The 19,146-nt window shown below is 52.0% G+C and overlaps 1 protein-coding gene and 1 long non-coding RNA gene across 3 annotated transcripts in view; both read left to right on the top strand.

The window, feature by feature from the left end:
* The window catches only part of SMAD6 (SMAD family member 6), a 76,385-nt gene that overhangs the window by 21,016 nt on the left and 36,223 nt on the right, over positions 1 to 19,146 (top strand). The window lies entirely within an intron of this gene.
* Positions 7,761 to 18,996, top strand: LOC128315914 (uncharacterized). Its single transcript, XR_008299106.1, has 2 exons — positions 7,761 to 8,490; positions 8,521 to 18,996. It is a non-coding gene; the product is annotated as an uncharacterized LOC128315914 (long non-coding RNA).

Raw genomic sequence — 19,146 nt, 5'->3', positions numbered from 1 at the left:
GCACTAAAGCTTGGAGTGGGGGTACACTTGACTGATGAAGAATCCAAGGCCCAGAGAGGGCAACTGAGTCACCGGAAATCACACAGCTTTTATACTCATTGGGGTCCCTGACAAAGGACCCCAGAGCTGGTGTGTTTCCTGATGGTAGGCTTTGGGATGACGTCAGTGTCTTGAACATTTATTAGGAACCTACTGCATGCCAGTGGCAGGTGATATAAAGTGAAGAAAGCCTGGCCCTTCCCCTGTAGGAGCTAATGGTCTAGAAGGAGAGATGGACTGCAAGCAAAGAATGGTGAATGACTGCTGGTGCTAAGTGCTGGGGAAATATTGGCAAGGCTTAGCACCAGCACAGAGACAAGAGCTGGGGACTCTGTTGGGGTGGGAATGGGGTATGCAGGGAAAGCTTCAAGGAGAAAGTGATTCTGGCTTGGGTTTTGTAGGATGACTAGGAGTTCACCAAGAAGACAACAGGGTATAGACAGCATGTTGAAAACGAGGGACGGCTTGTGCAGGAGCAGGGAGGTGTATAATAGCACCATGTGTTCTGAATTTGTTTGTGGCCAGAAGGTTAATATGTGTGAGATGGGGGAATAGGGAAAGATGAATCCAGCGAGATTGTCCTGAATCTGGAGGAATGGATTAGAGCAGAAGGCTTGTGGTCGCTGGGGCCAGAGGAACTCTAGAATATACTTGGTCCCGAAGGGGCTCTGGACCTTGTCTGGCATCTAGCACAGGGACTAGCCCATAGCTGGAGGTCGCTGTGGGATGGATGAAGGGATGAATGGACGATTTTTTCTTGCCCAGGACCAAGAGACCCAGAGTGAGAGAGAACACATAAGATCGTAGCACATATTCAAGAATCACAGGTAATCCCAAGGTCTGTGCCAGGCACCTTGTAAGTGCCATGCATGTATTCACTCATGGAATCCTCCCGACAGCTCTGTGAGGTAGCTACTTTTATTAGCCAGAAATAACTGAGGCTCAGAGAGGTTAAGAAACCTACCCAAGGTCACCCAGCTAGAAAACTAGAACTGGGATCAGAACCCAGGCAGTCTGGCCCCTGTCGGGTTCCCCAGTCTCTGGCACAGGGCCCTTCCTGCCCCCTGAAAGATACAGGACTGACATGGTTGTTCCTTTGGCGCTTCTGTGGCCCTGGGTACCCCCCAGATTTGACAGGAACAACTGTCACCAGGCCCCAGAGAGGAGCTCTGCTCATCAGATGGTTGCTGGATGAGTAAATGAACGACCACTGGGATGGCAGGTGGGCAGGTTTCCGAGAGGGGGTTGCTGGGCCCAGGCGGCATCCTGTTCCTGCCCAGGGTGCTTTGGCTTGAGACAGAGGCAGCCACTGCCTACCCCTCACTACACCTCAGGCGGCCCACATCTCCGGGAGAACCAGCAGGTTTTCCGAGGAGACCTGAAATTCCAGAAAATGCAGTTGGTTGCTTCCAGCCTAATCACAACCATCTGTCTGCCGGGCTCGGTGGCTCGCCCTCCTCCTGTCCTCGCTGGCACGCTTTCCCTGGGCGTCTGTAACAATCGGGAGCCGCACTCGAAAGTTTCCTTGTCAGGGTAGAGCGGCTGTTGCCAAGAGCTCCTTCTTTGATGCAGAAAATATATCCTGAAGGTACTTTGTCAGATGTTTTTATATTAAACATTCTCCCTCCGTGCCCCTTGGCCGCCAAGGGAAGCAGAGATACATCACTTTTCCAGTTGCCCTTTGTGGAAAGAATTCCTGGTGTTTATGGGCCCTTTCCCCTCGCCACCCCTGGCAGGGCCGGGCACCCCTCGGCCAGAGAGGGGAAGACCTTGGGGGGTGGCACCCCTGCTTTGCAGGGGTGGGAGGGACACTACCCTTATCCTGTGGTAGAAGCTTCTGGGTTGGGAAAAATAGAGGTCTCATGTCTGGAGCAGACATCAAAGCCACTGCCCCAGACTGCAAGGTGAATCATTGCCAGGACTTTAATTGATCTTTAAAAAGAGAGGTAGGAGCTCAGAGATAGGAGCCTGGAAACCATTTTAATCACTCCGAGTTGTCCAGGGTTGTGCCAGCACGGGACAGAGCTGGGAGAAACTGGGCTGTTAGGCCTTCTGTGCCAGGTGGGGGAGAAGGTGGGGAGGTGGGCTCCGGCACCCAGCCTAGAATGGGGGGTGTGGGCAGCGAGGGGCAGAGTGCACCTTCTGGCTCTGGCCCCCTCCTCTCGGGCTGAATGGGCTGAAATATGGCACCAGAGGCACCTCTGGAGACAGGCTGTCTGCATCTGCCCATCAAGATGTGTGTGCCCCGGGAAGTCCCAGGCTATGTCTCTCCCCACCCCTCTGCCTGTCTCTGCTCCCCTCCCTGGGTCCTCTCATCCTCTGCCTTATATCCGACACTGAGGGGATATGTTCCCCAGGTGCCCTGTGGGCTCCTAGCCTTGCACTCGGCAGCTGTGTGGTCTTCTGCAAACCACACATTCTCTCTGGGCCTCGGGTCCTGCCCTGCTGGGCTGAGGGATGGGGGGAACGGGTCATGGGTCACTCCCACCTGCCGCCACAGCTGCAGGAGAAGAGAGGACACTTCACAAAACAAGGACTCCAGGCTGCTCTTAGGGGGCAGATGCTGGGAATGGGGTTTGGGGGACAGGGCCTGGGTCTTCCCCACCTAGTGCCCAGCTCAGGGCCCAGAGTGCGGTAGATACTGGCATGGTGTCTGTCATTCACAGAAGCCACCCTCCCCCCCCCCCCCCCCCCCCCGAGGGCTTAAAACAGAACGGCTTTCACAGGGATGCCATGCTCTCTCCACACCCCTGGACTCTCTCAGCTCCTGTGGTCTGTCTCAGGCTCAAGGAAACCCTGGTATGGACTGGGGGAGCCCTGCCTCTGGAGCCTCCATTGCTGTTTGACCAGAGAGAGGAACCAAGAATGGCAGAGAGGGGCCATCTCCTCCTACCTGGCTGCCCAGCTGTGTCTTAGCTGCCTGCCCTCTTCTTCACAGGACAAAGGCCAGAGAGAGCCCCAAGGGCTTCCTTGGAGTCTAACAGTAGTGCTGAACCTGGCCTGGGGGCCAGGAGACCCGGGTCCCAGTTCTGGCTTTGTCCCACCTGTCTTGGTCTCAAACTGCTTCCATTCAGCCTCTCCCTCTGTAAAATGGGCCAGTAGGTCTAACCCATTGGTTCTCAGTTCTCTTTGCACATTAGACTTCCCCCTTCCCTGAAGAGTTTTTAAAAAGCTCAGACCCCATTCCGGAAATGCTTGGGGAGGGACTGGGCATCAGGATTTTAAAAAATTCCCCAGGCGATTCTAATATGCAGCCAGGGCTAAGAACTCAGATCTGGCCATCTCCTCCTCAAGGCGGAGCCTTTTCTATAGCGGGGGGGGCCCCCAGCCTGTGCTTGATCACTTCTGGGGATTGGGTGCACATGGCATCTCAAAACTGCCTTAAAACAGGTGTCATAACTTCCAGTTTTCAAGGGAGAAAACTGAGTGTGGGAGGTGGTTAAACTTGACTTGCTCAAAGCCACTCAGCTAAAGGTGAGCATCTGATCAGCAACTCCCTGAGGTTGGTGTAGTTTTCGTTTTCTGCAGCGAGGTGGGTTGTCTGATGGCTCAAGAAAGTCGCTGCCCTCCTTGTTGCCCGGATGCCTCCCTTGATCTAAATAGCCTTACCAAAAAGTGAAATGAGACAGTCAGCTCTGCCCAGGCCTGCTTCTGGACCTTGAGGTATGGTGTGGAGTGAGGCGTATAGATGACGGGATGCTCAGGGACCCAGCAGGGCAGGGGCAGAAAGCCCAGGCTTGGGGGCCAGACAGACCTCCCTCTTGCAGCCTTACTTCACTTCTGACAAGTGGGTTTGGCAACATCTCATGGATGCCCTGGAGATGCCATACGTATGGTGCCTGGTGTGCATTTGATTTTCTGTGAATGTGAGGAAGTGAATTGGTGACTAAGTATTAGCATGCTGGGTGGGATTGCATGAAGGAGAAGGTACCCAAGGCAGGGCCTTCTCAGGAAACTTAGAATCTAATTAGAAAGATTGGGGGGGAAAATCACTTCCTAGAGAAGCAGGGCAAATGCTGTTTCCCAAGGAAAGAGTGTGGGCTGGGGGACAGCAGCTACCCAGGGAGGCTGCAGGGGATGCGGGGAGCAGAGCTGGGGCCAAGGTCAGATGGAGGGTTTCACCAGGCCACAGGGGAAAGGGCACCCCAGGCCCTGGGAGCTGCTGGGCAAAGGCAAGGCGATGTGAAGATGCTTCTCTGAGAATGGGCATAATCCTGGCAGGGCAGAAGGAAGTGAGGTCCATGGGAAGGCCTTGAATGCCACTTCAGGGACGGCCGGACTTTGCTCTGTGGTGGGTGCCCCAGAAATACTTTTGACTGATGGACGGATCAACCGTATCCTTAGAGGATGGGTTTGTATGGCTCAAGAGTGTAGGGTTTTGTTTGTTTAATGTAATCTTTTTATTGCTGTGTACTATGTGTGTAGAAAAAGCACACATATCCCAAGTGAACAGTTTTTCGAAACTGAGCGTATTTGTTATTTGTGTTACTGTTGCCCCGATCAAGAAACATAATGTGACCTCAAAAGCTCTCTCGCGCGTGCGTTTCCCACCGCCTCCCGCCCCCCTCTCTGCATGGGTAGCTGAGCTCTGTTCTGACTTGGAATACCGGAGGCTAGTTTTCCTGTTTCTGAAGCTGGCACAAATGGAAAACCTATACCGTGGGCTCTTCTCTTTTTCTTTCCTTTTCTTTGTTTTTTTTAAATGGAGATACAGTTGACATGCAATATTGTATTCGTTTTAGGTGTACAGCATAATGATTTGACATATGTACAGATTACAAAACTATTGCTGCCTAAGTTCAGTAAACGTCCGTAACCACATAGTGACGTTTTGTTTTTTCTCGTGATGGTTACTTTTAAGGTCTATTCCCTTAGCAACTCTCAAATGTACAAGATAGCCCTGTTAACAGTAGTCACCCCGTTACACATCACACCCCCAGGAATGTTTATCTCGTGACTGGAATTTTGTTCTCTTTGACCACCAGTCACCCATTTCCTCCACCAGTCCCGTGGGCTCTCTAATGCCGCAGAATGTTCAGGAGGCTCACCTGTCCTGTTGTGAACACCTGTGAGTGCTCACTCACTGCTGGAGAGGATTCCATGGGTACCCACCATGGTTCCCCTAGGCTAACGTACCCATCTGACTACTGATGGCCACTTGGGCACAGCTCCCAGTTGGGGGCTCCTACCTGTGAGGTGACAGTAAGTATTCTTGGATAGGCCTTTCTGTGGACTTAAGGACATCTAGCCGGGAGTTGAGTCGCTGGGCCGCGCATTAAATGTGTGGTCAGCTTTATTCCAGGCCCTGCCAGGCTCTTGTCCTGAGACCACGGTGTTCAGTCAGAAATGCTTCTGGGATGAACTCTTGGTTCATCCCACCCATTTTGCAGATGAGACCGGAGGAGGGCAGTGCCCATCCTTGGCCCCACGGCTCCCAAGTGTTCACCCAGCCCGCCTCCCCGCTTCACCCCCGAGGTAGGATTTTAGCCCCATGTCCTTTCCAAAGGCCCTGGGCAGTGCACGCTGGGAAAAACAAAAAGGAGAAAAGAGTGAAAGGAAACCAAACATTGGAAAAGAAGTGTGTTTCCAATAAACTGGGCCTTTCACCGGTAGCCAAACTATTACATTCCTGTACCCTGGGAGCAGCCGACCGGGTTTGCCGCTCTGGGCTGTAAATCTTGCTGGGCGTTGGGTTGGGACTCTCGCGTCGCTCCCGGGGACACACAGACAGGCAGTGTCCTTCGGGGCCTTGGATCCGAGGACGCCGGGGTGACATGTGGTTGTTTGGGCGGGCTGGCTCTGCCCCAGTGGGGCCCCTGACAACAGGCAGCCTGGCCCTTCTGAGGGGGCAGTGTGTGAGTTACCGTAAGAGATTTTCTCTGCCCGCCCGCCCCCTCCCTTTCTTGGGTGCTTTGATGGGTTTGAGGTGTTTATAGGCTTGATTCATGACCGAGTTACCAGGGTTTTCCACGGAAATAACTTATTAAAGGGGCCGTGCACACAGCGACATTGAAGTCTGGAGAGGGGCGCGCATCAAAGGCGGCCCTGGAGAGCCAGGCAGTTTCACTGGCCGCTGCTCAGACGCGGCCCAGGAGGGGCGGGAGGGGGCGGGCCTGGGCTGCAGGAAAAACACTTGGGCTTAAGAAAACACTCCCCAGACAAACCCAAATTCAGGTCCACGGAAAAAGAAAAAAAAAAAAAAAGAGGAGAAAGTGAAAGCCTAGCATTCGGGGCCAGCCCTCCGCCGGACCCTCCTGCCCAGATGCGGGGATATATGTGGGTACCCGGCTGACGCATGGTGCCCGGACGTTCTGCTGTCATGCCTGCACCTCCCCTTGGCCCAAAGCTGTTGCTTAGAAGGCAGTGCCTAGGCTGCGGGCTGCCTGCTGCTTTTTGCCAGGGACGGGTGGGGGAGACGTTAGGGGTGGAGGGATTTTTTGGTTCGCCCCTTCCTGAGAGCTCCTTTCCTTTGATTGAATTACATCTGGTTTGTCTTTTGAGGCCGACTAGAAGCCTTCCTTTTCCAGGAAGCCTTCAGGGATTGGGCAGCCCATAGCGGCTTCTCTTTGCTCCCCCAACTTTCAGTGGTTTTCACCTCCACGCTGTTCCCTTGCAGTGAGTTGACTTTGCTTTGAGTTTAACCCCTGTCCCCAACCAGACTATGAATGCCTTCTGGGCAGGACCTGGGTCTGCCTCTGTCCCTCAGGGATGTAACCGGGAAACTGGTGGTGCTGCTGCCTGGCATAGCCCACCTCGTGCAGGAAGACATGGTTTGGAGTCATTCCCTGACACTCAGTCCTGGCTCTTGCACAAAAATAACAATTGCAGTAGAAGTAGTACTAATAATGGCCAGAATTTGAGGACAAAACATGTGGCAGACACTGCACATGTTTCTTGCTCCTTAACCCCTTTCAGGTAAGGTGGGTTCTATTACTATGTATCCCAGTTTATTTTACTTCACTGGGGAGAAGTAATTAGCCCAGGGACAACACGTGGATTAGTGGCAGAGGTGGGGTTTGAACCCAGAGCTGCCTGACTCCAGAGCTTGTGTCCTTGGACAAGGCACTACACCCCTCTGGGCTGCAACCTCATTCTGTCGGTGAGTTCACAGACTGGTTGGAGAAGCAAGACAGGCCCTCGTGAGGCTGCATAGGATTTGTTGTTGGCTTTGGTTTATTAAGGTACGCTCTGTATATGGTAAAACTTCATGGAAGTGTACTGTGAATTTTGACAGTTATGTAACTACTGTCACACGGTTAAGATAGAACATTTCCATCACTCCAAAAAGTTCCTTGGTGTCCCCTTGTGGCCAGCCCTTACCCCACCCCCAGCTGCTGGAAACCCCTGATCTGATTTCTCTCTCTGTAGTTTTGCCTTTTCCAGAATATTCTACAAATTTAATAATACGGCGAGTAGCCTTTTATACCTTTTCCTTTAACCCAGAAAAATGCTCTGAGATTCATCCACGTTGCCTCATGGATGGATGGACATTTGGGTTATTTCCAGTGTTTTTGTCTATAAACATGTGTGTTCAGGGTTTTGTGTGAACATAAGCTTTCAGTGAACTTGGGTAAATACCCAGGAGTAGGATTACTGGGTGTATATTTAAAGGAGTATTTGCTACACTGTTTTCCTAAGTGGTTGTACCTTTTTGCCATCTCACTAGCAGGGTATGAATGTTTCAGTTCCTCTGTGTCCTCACCGGTGCTTTGTATGCTCAGTTGATTTTTGTGTGAGTTATTCTGATAGAAGTGTAAGTGGTATTCCGCTGCCGTATTAATTCACATTTTTCTAATGACTAATGATGTTGAACATCTTTCCATGTACTTTATTTAAAAAGTTTTTTTTTTAATGTGTGTTTGTTTTTGAGAGAGAGAGGGAGACAGAGCATGAGTGGGGGAGAGGCAGAGAGAGAGGGAGACACAGAATCTGAAGCAGGCTCCAGGCTCTGGACTGTCAGCATAGAGCCTGATGCAGGGCTCGAACTCACGGGCCGTGAGATCATGACCTGAGCCGAAGGTGGATGCCCAACCGACTGAGCCACCCAGGCGCCCCTCATGTATTTATTTTCAATCTTTTTATCTTTGGTGAAGTGTCTGTTCAGACGTTTGAACATTTTTTTCTATCGGCTTGATTGCTTTCTTATTGAGTTTTCAGAGTTCTTTATATATTCTGCTATCAGAATATATAAGATAGGTGTTTTGTAAGTATTTTCTCCTAGTCTGTGGCTTGTCTTTCATTTCATAATGGTGGCTTTTGAAGAAAAGAAGTTTTTCATTGTTCTGAAGTCCAGTTTATTAATCGTTTCTTTTCATGCTTTTTGTGTTGTATAAAGAACTCTGCCAAACCTGAGGTCACAAAGATTTTCTCCTCTGTTTTCTTCTAGAAGCTTTACGGTTTTAGGTTTTATATTTACGTTTATAATCTATGTCAAGTTAATTTTTATATAAGGTGTGAGATAAGAATCTGTGTTCTTTTGAGGTGTGAGATAAGAATCTGTGTGTGTGTGTGTTTGTGTGTATAAATCCGTTTGTTCTCTTTGTATTTGTTGAAAAGACTACACTTTCTCTTTTGAGTTATGTTGGCCCCTTTTTCAAAAATCAGTTGATCTTATGTGTGTTCCCTTTCTGGACCCTGTTGTGTTTCATTGTCTACGTGTCTTTCCTTTCACCAAAATCACACTGTCTTGATTACTGTGGCTTCATAGTAAGTTTTGAAATCGGGTAGCATGAGTCCTCTTGACTTCGTTCTTTTTCCGGGTCGTTTTGTCTAGTCTAAGCATTCACATTTTTATATTAATTGTACAATCAGCTGTTGATTTCTTCAAAAAGGCCTGCTGGGATTTTGATTGGGATTGCATTGAATCTGTAAATCAGTTTGGGCAGAATCAACATCTTGACAATGTTGAGCCTTCCTATCAATGCATATGGTATACTTCTCCATATATTTAGGTCTTTGATTTCTCTTCATCAGAGAATACAGATCTTGTACGTTACTGTTAAATTTTTACCAATGTAGTTCACGTTTCTTGGTACTTTTGTAAATTGTAAAACATTTTCCAGTTACTGCTAATACATAGAAAGACAGTTATTTTTTTATTTTTTATTTTAATGCTTGTTTGTTTCTGAGAGGGAGTGAGAGCGAGCACACGAGGGAAGGGCAGAGAGAGAGGGAGACAGACGATCTGAGGCAGGCTTCGTGCCGACAGCAGAGCGTCCGATATGGGGCTCGAACTCACGAACAAACAAGATCAAGACGTGAGCCGAAGTCAGATGCTTAACCGACTGCGCCACCCAGGCACTCTGTTTTTAAATAGTGATTACGTAAGCATAGGATTTTAATGGCTTGGGTGCTTGGTATTGGGTGTTATTTTTCAGAGGAAGAGTTGCAGAATGGAGATTTTTGTTTTTCTTGTTGGACTCTCAAGAATATCACCTCTGCCCCATGACATTCCCTAAGATGGTCAAGTGTGAATGTCTTCTACTGAGACAGATGTGGCATCTTGGGTGAGTTGCCTCAGCCTTTGGGTGTCAGTTTCCTGCCTGTGAAGCGGAAAGCAGTGGACAGAACTGGATCAGATGACCCGGTGAGGGCTCTTCTAGCCCGGAGTTTGATGTTCACACAGGCCGCAGGGTGGGAGCTTCAGAAGGGCCCTGCGTCCTGGACTTAAGGAACCCTCTCCTTATTTCACAGAACAGAGAGGGGAGGGCATTTGCCCCGGGTCGCACAGTGGCTGACAGTGAAGAGAAGACAGGTCTCTTGTTCCCCAGTCCAGCCCCTCACCCCTGATTCCATGGGGAAAGACAGCCCAGCGGGAGGTGACTCCACAGCTGGGAGGGAGAGACTGGGGAGGCGGCCATCGGTGCTGGCAGCCACGAGGCTGGCTGCCGGGAGCTGTGACCCTCAGAAGTGGCCAGTTCACGTTTGGGCTGTTTTCAAAGTATAAAAGCACCGTGCTTGGAAATGCGGGTTTTGGCTGACCTCACCCCGAGTGTGGAGTTTAAAGGCCTTTGTAACTCTTTGGTTTGGAACCGGGTCTGGGCATGGCTGGGGAAAACACTGGAACCCATTAGTGCGCGTTCCAATTGCTCTGCCTCTGGGAGAGGGAAGCAGCCTCCTCTCCCCTTAGTCACCGCAGACAGCCCAGGAACCTGAAGGGTACGAGCAGGGAGGAGAGGTCAGGGGAGAGGAGGTGAGTCCTCGGCCACAGAGGCCCCAGCCTGGCCTTTGGTTGATGGTGCCAGGAGCAGCCCAGAATTTCATGCCTATTTGCTTTGATTTTCATGGCACCTCTCTGAGTTACCCCATTTCACAGATAAGAAACTGAGGAGAGAGGTTTCACTTCCTTGCCAGAGCCACACAGGGAGCAAGTGAAGGAGATTTGACTGGAACCCGAGTTTTCCCTGAAGTCAGAAGCTGGTGGGACGGGGACAAGCTGCCGATGGGCACAGGGTTTCCGTTGGGGTGAGAAAAATGTCCTGGAATTAGATAGTGATGGTGGCCGCACATCGTTGTGTGTGTACTCAGTGTCACTGAACTGTATGTTTAAAAATGGCTAAATGGTTAATGTCATATCACGTGTGTTTTACCACAATTAAAAAAAAAAAAAAAGCTGGTGTGCCCTTTTGCCCGTCAGTGCTGCCTCCCTCCACAGCAGGCTCCTTGGCATGGGGGAGTATGGGCCGTGGCACCTGGCCCTCCTGGTCGGTGGAGCTGCCCAGGGTCCAGGCAGAAGGGCAGGCAGGGGCTTTGGCCAACGGATAGCCACAGCCAGGTTGGCTTTTGCACGCCATTCCCCTCTTTAAGGATAGAGAGAAACTTAGACCCTGGCAGCATCCCCAAGAGGATGCTGGGACACTGTCCCAGAGCTCTTGATCCACACAAAAGAGGTGGGACCTCGGGTGACCATGGCCTGCTGGCCACCAAAGCCATGCCATAGTCCAGGGCTGGGCTGGAGCCAGAGTGGCTGCCCTGGTGCCCACCCGGTTGGCCTCTGGTCTCTGTCCCTTGGTACTGCTGGACGTGAAGACTCTTCCCCCACCAGAGCCTTCCCCTTTGGGAGGGAAATCAGGGAAGGAAGTCAAAACCTAATTGCCCATATTTTTTAGAGATGCATAATGAAGGATGCGGGGGAAATGAAATGAGGGACTTCAGCCAAAACAAACAAGCAAATAACTAAATAAAAGGGACGTAAATGAAGCAATCTTGATAATTGTTGAATCTGAGTGAGCGTTAGCTCAGGTTGGGTTCTTAGAAGCAGAACCCAAGGTGGGGATGTGGACAGACGCGGCTTACCCGGGGGCACCTTCTCAGGAGAAGGGGGGTGAGGGAGGCGGGATGGGGCAGTGAGGATGTGGTCTCAGCTGGAGTCCAGCCTCAGCCTGACCCTTTGGGGAGTCTCCCCGGAGCAGGAATTGCAACTCAGAGCTGGTCACACCTCACACCGGGAGGCAAGGGATTAGCCTTTGTTCCCTGTCAGTTAGTCACTGGCTGTCAGCGTATGCATGTGTGTAAACACACACACACACACACACACACACACACACACACACACACACACACAGGTTGGGGGGCGGGGGCTATAAATGCCTGACCAGGATGATTCTCCCAATAAGGGGCATCTGTGAGCCATTAGCAGCCCCGATGTCCCAGTAGCCGGGCATAGAGGGGACTTGGGTGGGGTATGTAACAGCACCCCCTACATGGATATATGGGAGTCTCTTGTTACTATTCTTTCTACTTTTGGTGTCTGGTTGAACACTTCGTTAATGAGAAACAAGACATCTCTGCTGAAACAGGGTTCTGAGAAGGAAGGAAGAAAAAGGGAATTCCCGCCCCTTGAGTGCTGGCTTTGTGCCAAAGCACCTCACCGTCCTCTTTCACCTGGGTTCTTTCCCTGACACGAATGGGGTATTTGAGACTCAGAGAAGTTAAGAAACCAGTCCTAGGTCTACAGTTGCCAGATTCAGCCAATACAGGATATCCAGTTATATTTGAATTTCAGATGAACGGCAGCAACGGATTTTATTTTTATTATTTTTTTAATGTTTATTATTTTTGAGAGAGAGAGAGACAGAGACAGAGAGCAAGCAGGGAAGGGGCAGAGAGAGAGAGGGAGGCACAGAATCTGAAGTAGCCTCCAGGCTCTGAGCCGTCAGTACAGAACCCAGTGTGGGGCTCGAACTCACAGACTGTGAGATCATGACCTGAGCCGTAGTCGGCCGCCCAACCAACTGAGCCACCCAGGTGCCCCAGCAACAACAGATCTTAGGATAAGTATGTCCCCCATAGTTTTTGGGGCAAACGTATACTGAAAAGTTATTTGGTGTGTACTTGAAATTCACATTCTCACTGGGCGTCTTGCCTTTGACCTGAGAGCCCTGTCTAGGCCACGTATCTTATAAGGGGTGGAGCTAAGAGTTACACTCCAGTGGGCTGATGCTAAAGCTTATGTTTTTCAATCGTGTCGGGTTTACCACTAACAAAAGGCTTTTGGAGGCAGAATCTTGCCAGGGCCTCATACGGCCTGATAGCAGAGCCCATTGGAATCACGTGGTCAGCTTTGAAAAATTCTGATGCCTGGGCCCCACTCCAGACCAATGCAGTCAGTCTCTTTTGGACACCTCCACCTCCAGAACTTTTTTAAAGCACCACCGGTGAATGAGTCTAGCATGCAGTCAGGGCCAAGAATCACTGGCCAGGGCCCCCAGCTCTCCATGTTCATGAACGTGGAAAGGAATATACCAGAGACCAAGAGGGGGTCCGCTGGTGCCCGGAAAATACCCCAGAGTCCCTGCACCGTTTCTTGGGCCCAGGAATGTGTTTGGGAGAGGCAGGGAGCCCGGCCCTGTTTGTTCGTCATCTTCCCTAATTCAGCATCCTCCCACGGCCCGCTGCCACCAGCAGGCGGAAGTGCAGCCTGGCACACAAGCCCTGCCCCAAACTGCCGGCACGCTGGGCTCTCTCATGGCCCCCTAGCTTTGCTGTTCCCTCTACTTGGAATGCCCTGCTGGTCTGTTTTTGTCCACCTGGCCCGCTCCTCCTGTTCCTTCCAAAGGGCCAGCTCACAGGTCACCTCCTCTCTGGAGCCTGCCTCGGCCCCCACAGCAGAGCCGGTCACCCCCTTCCTCCAGCAACTCATGGCAAAGACTCCACGATGGCAGTTCGCTCCTTTGCGGGGATGAGCAAGGCGTCTGCTTGCTCCTCTCGCTGCCGGCTTGGTATTGGTCCGTGTCTGATGGTGGCTCTTGGCACCGCAAGGCCTTTGGTAAATGGGTATGGAATTAGAGGGAGAAGGAAGGATTTGGTTGAGGGAGTGGGGTCCCGTCTTCCCACGCCATCGTCCCCAGAAAGGTCCCCTCTTTCCTGCTGCTCCTCTTTTTGGCTAACACTTAAGATCATTTGCCTGGAGCCTAGGCCCCGTGCAGCCCAAAGGTAAATAGGTTTATAATGACTTGAGGGAAAAAAAGAAGCAAGTGAGCCAGGAAGTCGGGCATTGCCAGCTGTGGGCCTGGGGAGGTGGAAAAAGGCCCCTGTGGCAAGCCCTGAGCCTTGGAGCTGGGCCTCAGTGGCCTGGGCTGAGCCTCTGCTTCCCAGAAATCCTCTGGATAAACACGGAAGGAAGTGAGGGGTGCAGTCTCCCCCCCCCCTTTGAAACGGGCCGTGGCCCAGAAGGAGGCTGAGTGGCTGGGGAAGGGGGGGCGGCCAGGACCCCACTTCGGAGAGGCCTAGAACGCCTGCTCTTCTGGTGTTAAAAGAATGACTTAAAAAAAACTGTGGTAAAATACACATAACACAAAACTTACCGTTTTAACCATTTTTAGGTATATAGTTCAGCGCCATCAAGTGCATTCACATTATTGTGCAACCATCACCACCTTCCCTCCGCAGAACTCTCTTCTTCTTGCAAAGGGAGGATGGATGCCTTTTTCAAGCCTCGTATTAGATTCTGTTGAAAATACAACTGAGGGGCTATTTGTACATCACTGGCTGGGGGCATGGATAAATAAAGCAGCCCCCTGCCCTTAGGGAGTTCTCATTTTTGTCCATCAGGTAGGTCCAAGGAGCCAGGGAGGGTTAGATAAGAGAGATTGGCGAGGACACAGCTGAACTTGGGCAGCAGGGGGACCTGGCCGGTGTCAGGCTCCAAGCAGGGCACTGGGTGATGGGACACAGGCCACTCGTATAAATATATCTGTTTGTGTAATCCCCGTGAAAATTGGCGGGTGGTGGTGCACGGAACGAGTATCACGATAAGCCAGGCAGTTCAGAAATAGAAACACACCTGCCCATTACACAGCCACCTTGCTCAGCTTCCTCTCTGGCCTTGAGCGTCTTCTCTTGTATGGGTGTTTTCACACCATTGTGATGCGGTGGCAGAGAAGGTAACATTTTCTTTGCTGTCTTCCTCAAGTAACGTCATATTAGAATCGCTTTTTCATGTTGCACCCCCACGCTTCCTGATGTTTCCCAACAGCCCTGCCTTGCCCAGGGAGCGGTTCTGCCGTTAACCCTGCTAGGGGGTGAGGTGGGTGTGGGGCTTTGGCTGCATGTGGGGCCGGAGGACAGGTAATGTCCCCTGATAAGGGGCTGAAATGTGGAAGGAGCAGGCCCTTCCTTTTGAGCAGGGTCATGGATGGTGGCAGCTGGGCACGTTTATGTGGCATCTTTGAGGCCATGCAGGTGCGTCCCTGGGCACCCCTCTTGTGGTCCTGTGTCACCTGTGGGGAGCTAAGACTCTCACTTGGCTACAGATGGAACCCAAGTGTGGGTCACTCAACCTGGCGGCCTTGAGGACCCTAGAGGTAGCCCGTGAACGTCTGGCATTGGGTGTCCATCTTCCTAGGGCCTCAGATTGCCCCTTGCAGGGCCTCCTGCAGAGCGAGCCTCACCCAGACTGTCTGGTGGACCTCACGGAGGCAGGTGGGGCTGTGCAGGGAGGCCAGTGTGCGGGGCCTCGAGGGCCCTTGGTGAGGGAGGGGGCCGGGGAAGGCTGCCAGTGGCGGCATTTTGGTTAGCTTAAAACACACCCCGTGGCTTTTGTTTTCCAGAGAAACATATGGCCCATTATGGAAAATTTGGAAAGTGTAGAAAAGTGCAAAGAGATGCAGGGAAGGGACCACAGTCCTACCCTCCAGAGATAACCACTGTTAACATTTGGCTTGTTCTGTTTAAATTGTTTTTTTCTGTTAGAAAATACAATTTTGTATCCTGCCTCTCCCCCTTAGCATTATATAAATATTTTCCCGTGTCATTAACTCTTCGTAAACATTGTTTTTCACGGCTGCGTTTTATTCCAGCCTAGGGTTCCACCAGCGCTGACTTAGCAGCTGGTAAGTCGGACACCTGGCCCCCCCAGGTGGGAAGATGAACCCCAGCTGTGAGGAGGGCCCTGCCCGTGGGGGTGGGTGCTGTGGCTCTTGTTCCTTGCGTTCTCTCTCTGGCCACTCCTCCGGGCTGCGTTGCTCCCTGCCCGGGCCTGGCCCCAGGGAGGTGGACGTCCTGCGTGGGTGGCATTAATCACCGTCTCCTTTGAGCTCCAGAAGCCCTGGGCAGGGATGGTGTGGCTCTTCCAGGAAGCCTTCTCTGGTCTCCCCAGCCTGGGGTGGCAAGTTTGTGCTTCTCCCTGAACTCCCAGTAAGCAGGAGCCTTTGCACACACTGCCCCGATTGTGTGGGTTTACAGGGTGAGCGTCGCCCCTGCCATACTCGGCCTCTTCTTGCCTCACAGAGCACTGGCTTTAGGGCATGCCTTGCCATTCCCTGACTGTGTGACTTTGGGCCAGTTCCATAACCTCTCTGAGTTCTTGCTTGGATTCTTTGTCTGCAAAGCGGGCGTGATATTGCCCTGTTTGCTTGGTTGTTGTGTAAATGAAAAGAGATCATGTATCCCAGGTGCCTGGCACTGTCCGAGGGAACACGGCGGGTGCCTGGTAAGGGGTGAGGGTTATTCGGAGTGTGAACGGCAAGATTATACTGTCGTGTCGTCTCCCCTATTCACCCGCAGGAATGAGCGGCCCTGTGGGGAATGGCTGACCTGAACTGCATTTGACTTAGCTAGAGTTGAATGAACTATCTTTGCTCCCTTTTTCTTCTGCCCACACTTTGGTTGGGGAAACTGAGGCCACCCTGAAGTTCCGCCTACACTCCGTGACTCTTGGCAGATCTCTTGAGGGTGGCTTAGGAAAAGGTCTGTGGGGATTCAGGAACACACTGGATACATCAGTTGGTGAGCCAGGGAAATTAGCAGTAACGAGCTCATTTCGATAGCAATGAGCTGAGTCTCCCTCCAGCTGCCAGACATTTATGAGGCTGGCTGGGTGCCGGCGGCCGGAGGCCTCCAGTGGCCCTCATCCCTCTGCCTTCCGGCTGGAAATAATTCGTATTTAAAAAATAACAATAATAAAAAAAAATCTCCATCTCCTCTGGCTTTCTGAGTCCTTCAGGCCCAGGTGGGGAGGTGGTGGATGTCTTTGTGAACTCTGTGTGGAGCAGTCGGACAGGAAAGGTCCCCCAGCTTCCCCTCCCTCATCTGCCAAAAGGTCCGGCCGCTACACCCTTTTGAGCAGACTTGCCAGGGGACTTTGCCTCGCAGGGCCCCTCTGCAGCAGACCCCGCTCTTGGCGAGGGGAGGGTGGTTAGGATTTCAGTAGGACCCTGCAACAGCTTTGGGTCTTTTTTCCTGCTCAGGGCCTCAGTTTCCCCATTTGTAAAGTGAAGGAAGAGATAGGCAGCACGCTGTTTAGGTTTCAGACCCAGAATTCTATGGAAAATGGGGGTCCTGGGGTTGAGAGTTTCCAGTCCTGTCCGGGAACCAGAATTACCTGCGGCATGTGTTAGATGCAGCTTCCCAGGCCTGCTGAGTCAGAATCTCCAGGGTAGGGCCCAGCAGTGTACATTTCTGGGGCAATTTTTAAAACTGATACTAAATTCAAGTAACCTAACACACAATTCACCATGTTGAAGCGTGCCATTCATTGGTTCTTGGTATATTTTCAGTGTTAGGCAACATCGCCACTGTGGAAGGGAATGTACATTTTGCATAAGTGCCCCAAGAGATGCTGATGCCACCCATCCCTCTGGGGACCTCTGCCAGCGAGTGTCCCTGAGGTGTTGATTCGGACCCTTGGATACCAGGCAGTGAGGCCGCTCCTTGCTCTAGTTTCCTGCGGAAGGAATCCGGTGTCCGGGATCTCTGAAGTGAGATGAGGGGTATCCTGGAAGAGAAGGCCAGGTTGCAGGAGAGGGAGTCCTGTTTCCTCACAACTTTGGAGGGGAGCAGAGGCTCCTCCCCCATCACTGTCCAGGGCACCCCATACCTTACAAGCCAGTGAGCACTCACTCGGATCTGATGACCCTTTAAACTCCCAGCTTGGGATTCTGAGGGTGGCCTGGGCTGCTTTGGGCTCACAGCCAGGATGTTTGCACAGTGGTGGCCCACGAGGCTCCTTCCACCCCCAGGGACACACTTCTCCTCTTTCTCAGCCCACCTCTGCAGGTGTCGGCATCCCTTTACCGCCCTGACCACGCACCCCAGCTCCAGGCACTAGGGGCTGAGGCATTGGTCCTTGTGAACCACGCATGCCACATCCTCTGTGAATTCTCCTCCAAGCAGTTTGGGGCATTTGGGAACTTCACCCCCGAGCAGACAGGCCTTTGAGAGGGCCCCAGAGTCTGGGGTGGGGGGGGGGGAGGGGCAAGTGACCGTAATACCCACCTTGTCAGTGAAGGGGACAAGTTCTCTCCCTGTGTGCCCTCAGCTTCCTGTCCATAGCCGGAAGCGTCTGCCCTGAGGGTGTGTCTGGCAGACTTGGGCAGGCCACGCCCCCTCAGGCAGTGAGACCCTGCACAAGGTCCTCTGCGGCCCTGTTATTTGTGGCCTTGAGGCTCCCTGGGGTGTCCAGCCGAGACAGTAATTGGTATTCCCAAGAATGGGACTCAGCCCATAGCACTCTTGCTCGTTGACCCTTCCTCTGGGAAAGGGGTGGCTGGACGGCTCTGTGTCCCCTGCCTGATGCAGCTCCTGGCTCTCAGGGTCACCATTGGTATTTCTGACCCTGTCCACAGTCAGCACCTCCTCCTGAGCCCCCAGCCTTACTTAAGGAAGCCCCGTGGATCAGTAGACACGGCTTTTGCCTCTGACTGACCGCTGGGCTCTTTGGCCCGAGACCTGGCTTTGCTTCTGGGCTTGGGTGCTTTTACTGAGTTCTTGCCTAAATCGTCTGCTCTGAAATTCTTTTCTTGGGAGCTCTGGCGGGTCTGGCAGTCCCGAGTGGCTGCCCCTCCGTGGTTAGCATGTAGTGGGCCACGCTCCTGTGTGACCTTTCCCTCAGTGTGCCTCAGTTTCTACATAGGACGTAACTGTTCCTTTCTAGCCCTGCCCTGCCATGAGTCACCCCTGCCCTGGATGTGGCAGCTACCCAGGGAAGGCTGAGTGAATGAATGGATGCACTCGCCAGCCAGAGACCCTGCCGTGCCTTATTCCTGTGGGATTCTGAGAGTCCCCTGCAGTTTGCAGTGAGAACGTAGCAGCTGAGAGTTCACTTTCTTAGAAGGGTTGGTGGCTCTGTAGTGGGGCAGTTTTTTCCAAGGTCCCACCCAACGCCCCGCTCCCAGCCAAGCCCACAAGGTTGACTTGGGTGGCATTCTCTTGGGGTGGCTGATGGTAGGGCTTGGATGGTGAGCAGAGGCTTCTGGGCTGGCACGGAGTCAGTTTCTGCATCTGACAGTGGGTAGCTACCTGCAAGGGCTTTTGTGAGTGTGAAACGAGATGATGTTGCTACCACCTGAGCAGATACTGTCTTCCTAGCCATCCATGTCACCGGTGTCCTTGTTAAGCAGATGAGCGAAGAGGAGGCTCCCAAAGAGGTCCAGTGGCTTGGTCATACAGCTGGTTAGTGAAGGGACCAGGCACAAGTTCTGCCCGATGCAAAGCACATCCTCTTTCTTGCCTTTTTTTTTTTTTAAAGTAACACGTAATTAACGCAGAACGTTTAGAAAACAAGAAAAGCACAAAGGAAAAACAAATTACCCTTAACTCTACCACCCTGAAAGGAAATTATTACTAATCTTTAATTAGCTTGGAATATTATTTTTCTTGTGGTTCTCT

The sequence above is a fragment of the Acinonyx jubatus genome, chromosome B3 (genome assembly GCF_027475565.1).
Source record: "Acinonyx jubatus isolate Ajub_Pintada_27869175 chromosome B3, VMU_Ajub_asm_v1.0, whole genome shotgun sequence".
Taxonomy (NCBI): Eukaryota; Metazoa; Chordata; class Mammalia; order Carnivora; family Felidae; genus Acinonyx; species Acinonyx jubatus.
Note: the sequence above shows the minus strand (reverse complement) of the source record. Positions and strands in the feature narration are given on the sequence as shown.